Source organism: Helianthus annuus, chromosome 2, assembly GCF_002127325.2.
Source record: "Helianthus annuus cultivar XRQ/B chromosome 2, HanXRQr2.0-SUNRISE, whole genome shotgun sequence".
NCBI lineage: Eukaryota > Viridiplantae > Streptophyta > Magnoliopsida > Asterales > Asteraceae > Helianthus > Helianthus annuus.
The window spans coordinates 133,297,610-133,303,609 of record NC_035434.2 but is presented as its reverse complement, the minus strand read 5'-3'; positions in this window follow the sequence as shown (position 1 = coordinate 133,303,609).

The following is a 6,000-nucleotide window of genomic DNA, read 5'->3' as shown; positions in this document are numbered from 1 at the left end:
TGTTTTGGCTGATTAACTGATTTTTCTGAACCCTAAAGCCTAACCTTGTTTATATACCACAAGGTTTACAAGTGGGCTAGGGTTTCCTACATGGGCAAAGCCCAATTCGTTCCCCCTTGACCCAAATGGGTTTAGTTTAGCCCAAACTCTATAATCTCACTATTACAAAGCTAAACCCGCTAATTTTTTATCGTTAAACTAATTACAAGATATCCAAAGACCAAATCCAAGCTGTTGTCACAAACATGCACCAACAGACAGGTCAAGAAACTTCGCAGGAAGTACATACCGATTGTGAAGGTGAAATGGGATGCCCGTAGAGGTCCCGAGTACACGTGGGAGGTAGAGTCCACGATGAAGGAGAAGTACCCTCATCTATTCCAATAAATCTCGAGGTCGAGATTTCTTTTAAGGGGGTGAGGATGTAACACCTCGAAATTTTTGCGTCCAATAATGTATTGACACGTGTCTTGAGTTTACACGTGGTGTTAAATACTGAATAAAGGACTAAAGTTGACAAACATTGAAAGTATGTAAATTCGAGGGTTAAAAATGTCAACAAGGGATAATTACACTGTACAGTAACCCTAAATAAGGCTCGTACCTTCAAACGGATAAATCATGGATCGTACGGAACGAAATACGGAAGAAAGTGAGAGATTACAAACTACAGGGGTTAATTGTGTCAACATGTTTAAGTTATACCTCTGAGTGACCCTTTAACATACCTGAGGCTTTGTAACAGTAAATTAAGCTCACTAGAATATACGATATAAATTTCGCGAAGTTCCGTTTTAAAACGAGAAAGTTATGATCAATTTCATAAGCGAGGGGTTAGAAGCATTAACAATGAAAGTTAAGGCTTTTCGGATAGTAATTAAACTAACCCGGGACTTAACGGCGCGGGTAAAGGTCACAAGGCCCTTATTCGTAAATAAACGAGGCCCAAAACGCAAAGTTACCCCTTCAAAACCGAAAGGCCAAGGCATTTATGACAAAAGATTTGAAAATCTAGAAAATCAGGTCTCAGGCGACCCGCATTAGAGAAACAAGGAAGCTCACGCGGGCCGCGAGCCTTATGCAGATTCGTTGCCTGACAAGAAGATTCAGGCGGCCCGCTTAAGGGAAGCCTGATCCTTAATACGGGCCGCGTCAGACCGCCAGATGCAGAAAACATGCACAGGTTCACTGTTTGCTGTTTTAACCGACCTTGGGTGCAATTATGGCAGCATGGGCGCCCCCTACACGTCCCCTAGCACTCAGGGACAGCTGCTGATCATCCATGAGCAATTATAGACTGAGTTGTGATGATCTTGTGCTCAAATTTTCACTATAAAAGGCCATGTAGTACACACATTTGAAACACACCTCAAACCTGCTTTCTTGATCACCTCTGGAGCTCAAGAGCATTCTTCTAACATCTCTGGTCGTGTACCAAGCTTCTGTAAGTTTGCCTAACCCTTTGTGGTTTAGTTTTTACATAGTTTTAGCTTAAAAGTCAATCCGTCGTAATTAACGATTGACTTAGCGATAAATCACAAATGGTCCAGTGGTTTGTCGAATCAAAGGTAGTTATATGTTGGTAATCATGTGGGCTTTAAACCCCAAAAAGGGCACCCTCTGATTCCCACTCTAACTAGTCCGATTGTCGAGTCAAACTTGCTTAGAAAAAGTCAACAGAATGCTATTTTGCGATTTTACGCATAATCAGTAATGTAGATAGCGTGCAACCTGTTTTAACACTCATATAACATGGTAATAAGTATATTAACTAGTCTAAGCTTGTTTGATCCGACCATTTTCTGTTTTGACCCGGTTCGGAACCGAAAGTCGCAAAACTTTGACTTTTTCTTTGACTTCAGTTCTGACCCGTTTTGGTATAATTTAGATATGCCTTAGGACTCTCTTAGGACCAGGTTACATGATGGTATGACCCTCTGTGACCGGTTCGTTGTTTGTCCGAGTCTTTAACGCATTTCCGTTAAATGCTTAAAAGTTGACCGTAACGCCCTTTTTACTTTAAAACGAGAATTTTGAATATGTGAAAGGACAATAACCTTAGTTACTGATTACTAAGCATGTCCCTAAAATTTCACGTCAATCCGAGGTCTAGAATAGGAGTTATGCCAAATAGCGCAATTACGGAAACGTTAGTAATTAAACGACGCATTTAGCATAAAGCCTATCTAAACCCAAATTTCGGCACCAAACCTTTTACACACTGATGTAAAATAATATTTTGTAATTTTTAAAAGATTTTTAATTATTTTTAGCCTGCTCATAACCTACGGTTATGGCATCGGTTCGGTAAATACCGAATATACCATTTTCGAGCATAACTTGAGTTCTACAAGGTATTTTGACCCGATTCCAGTTGCTACTGATTTTAAATAATAAATAGAGTATTTTGGACTTTATAAACTGTTCGGAAAACTCAGATTTCCTGTAGAACTCAGAAACCTCCTTTATAAACTTTAAAATGACCGAAATACCCCTACGGGGCATATAATGGATTTAAACTCGTTACGGGCATTATGGAAGGTATCCTAATGATACCACAACCTCTTTAAAGCATATTGACTTAGGAAACTTGTGTAGGACTCTTACGGTTACCCGTTACGCCTTTTGCGCGCACGGTTCGGTTTATGTAACTAGTTTACATAAACTAGCCGAAACGGGTCAAACTTTATTGTTTTGACCTCAAAATCCAGAGTGTGGTTATATTACCCATATAAAACAAGTCTTCAAACTTGTTGGGTCCAAACCACATTCCATTCCCGGTTTTCGCCTTTCACGCGATTAAACCGTAATTATCCTTTGAAACTAACCGGTCTAGGCTAAGGCTAAATTAAAGACCCGTTAGGATTCTAATAGGTTGTTTAAACCTTCGTTCCAGAATAGAAGACCAGTAAAAGAAACTTGCATTTGTTTATTAAGGATATTACTTGCTCAGGTAAATACTTTTAACTTATTTTCCGTTATACGGGCTTGGGTTGCGGTATTTAAAATAGGGCAATTGACCCCAACTCATTAGTAGTCGGGTGATTTCAATGTGACCCGTTTAAAAATTGGTTTTGTTGGCTTTACGCCTTTGGGAGCTTAATGACCATGTCCCGGATATCCTTGGCATCATTTTACGAAATGGCCATGACCTCAACACACGGGTGTAGGCGTACACCCGTCAATGTGTCTATATTATAAAGGTATAACCGTTGGTTTTCCCGCCACGGCTTTATGCTTTGTGGCGTGTCTATTAACCTTAAACCCGGCACGACCCGGGCGACCGAACGCATAGTAAACATGTAATTCTTTTACAAGATTTAATTATAAATTTTCCCAAGTTATAAAGAGTTTGTGCCTTGTGCATTCAAATCAATTTTATTAAACATTTTACAAAAGTGTCGGTTGAATGTATTTACCAGTGTAAACTGACGTATTTTCCCCAAAAGATTAATGCAGGTTCTACTCGTAATAGGCTGGCCACTTCTTAGCATCGTTAGAGTCTCGCAAGCTTTGGATGCCAATATCTGTTGAACAATTATTTTTTTTCTATCTTATTTTGATCCCCTGTGGATTATATTTCGACGATTGTGATACTTGGATATTACATTCAATAGTTGAAATATATTTATCTTTATGTTTCCGCTGTGCATTTATATATTGTGTGGTTTGACTATATTGTTGCCAACTACGTCACGGTAATCCCCCACCGGGCCCACCGGTGATACACGTGGAAATCGGGGTGTGACAGAGGTGAACTTGGACGACTAATTCAGCTTCTCGTGGTGTGACTGTATCGAGGGTTCGGGTTAGTATAATCTGCTCAACGAGACTCGCGGGTGGTGTGTCTGTATCTCGCAGGGAACCGTTGTTTTATTTTGTCATCAAACTGTCGGGTATTGTCGATCCTAATCAAGCTGATTGCCATCATTTGGTATCAGAGCTATGGATACCCGAAGCAATGCCGAATTGAAGAAGATTTTGGAAACTATAGAGGCTAATAAGAAGGTTACGGCACAACAGATGAAGGCGATGCAAGATCAGATTCACGAGTTGATTGTTTCTCAAAACCAGGGTGAAGGCTCACCTTCCAGTGGGTCGATTAACAAAGGGGGCCCGAGCGATTGGCATCCAAATGACATTAAGGTTGACATACCTGAGTATGACGGAAAGCTAGACCCAGATGAGTTTGTGGAATGGCTCCGAACTGTAGAACGGGTTTTTGATTACAAACAGACTACGGATGAAAACAAGGTTAAAATTGTTGCTCTTAAACTACGTAAGTATGCCTCAACATGGTGGTCCAAGTGTGATATACCTGAGGATGATCCCCAAACCCTAGTACGCTACTTAGGAGGTTTGGAACCACGAGTGGCTAATGTGGTGGAATTACATTCATATCAGACCCTAGCTGAACTCACATTGCTGGCCCACAAGGTTGACTCTCAGCAAAGGGTTAAAGGAAAACAGGAACTTGCTCGGCCCAATTATAAGCCTAACTCACAACAAAGACCCACTACCACACCCAAACCCATCACCCCTTTGAGCCCTAAAACACCTTCTACAATTACCCCAAACAACGAACCTCCCAAAGCTCCCCGGAGATGTTTCCGATGTCAAGGACTAGGGCACCTCGCATTCGAGTGTCCGAACAAACGAATCATCACTCTTACTGATTTCGAACTCGCTGGTGGGTATGATTTCGACAACGAACCTAGCCATGAGCACCAACTTAATGTTGAACCAGAAGAGGAGATAGTTGGTCCCGATGAGGGTGAAATACTGGTGGTATGATGATCCTTGAGCAGCGTGCCGGCTCAAGATGAGACCCTCCAACGCGAAGCCATTTTTCACACCCGGTGTACTATTGCCCAAAAGATTTGTACCGTGATAATTGACGGGGGAAGCTGCACTAATGTGGCATCCCAGACCATGGTTTCTAAGCTGAATCTTCCTACTGAACCACATCCGTCTCCCTACATGATTCACTGGCTTAATCAAGGTAAAGGCATACAAGTGTCTCACCGAGTTTTGTTGTCGTTAAGTATTGGTAAATCCTATACAGATGAATTTTGGTGTGACGTCATTCCTATGGACGCATGTCATGTGTTATTGAGGCGTCCCTGGCAATTCGACCGGCGAGTGATGCATGATGGATACCGGAATACATATTCGTTTGTTCACAAAAACCGAAAGATAGTCCTTACCCCTCTTTCACCATCTACACCATCCCTTAAATCAACCCCACCATTGAGCACATTATTAAAGTCTGAATAGCATGAATATCACCTTGTCAAGGAATTCATTCTGTTGGGGCTTGATGATGATGATGTTGAGTACAAACCAACCCAACACCCACTTATCCAGCCACTGTTAAAGTCCTATAACCTTGTTTTTCCAGCTGAAATCCCTTCTGGGTTACCCCCTATGCGCACCATCCAACATAAAATTGATTTAATCACGGGTTCCGCCCTGCCCAATAAGCCCGCCTATCGTACCAATCCACAAGAAACGGCCGAGATCAGAAAACAAGTTCATGGCTTGTTAGAGAAAGGGCTTATACGCGAGTCTCTCAGCCCATGTGCAGTCCAAACATTACTCGTGCCAAAGAAAAACGGAGAGTGGAGGATGTGTATGGATAGTAGATCAATCAACAAGATCACTATTAAATACCGTTTTCCTATTCCCCGACTAAATGATTTATTGGACGAGCTCCATGGTGCTACCGTATTTTCTAAAGTTGATTTGAGAAGTGGCTATCATCAAATTCGAATATACGAAGGAGATGAGTGGAAGACGGCTTTCAAAACAAAAGAAGGGTTATATGAGTGGCTTGTTATGCCATTCGGGTTATCGAATGCACCTAGCACTTTCATGCGATTGATGAATCAGGTTTTAAAGCCATTCTTGGGCAGGTTCATTGTTGTCAATTTTGATGGCATCCTTGTGTACAGCAAAACAGAATCTGATCACCAGTCCCATTTACAACAATTATTTGAA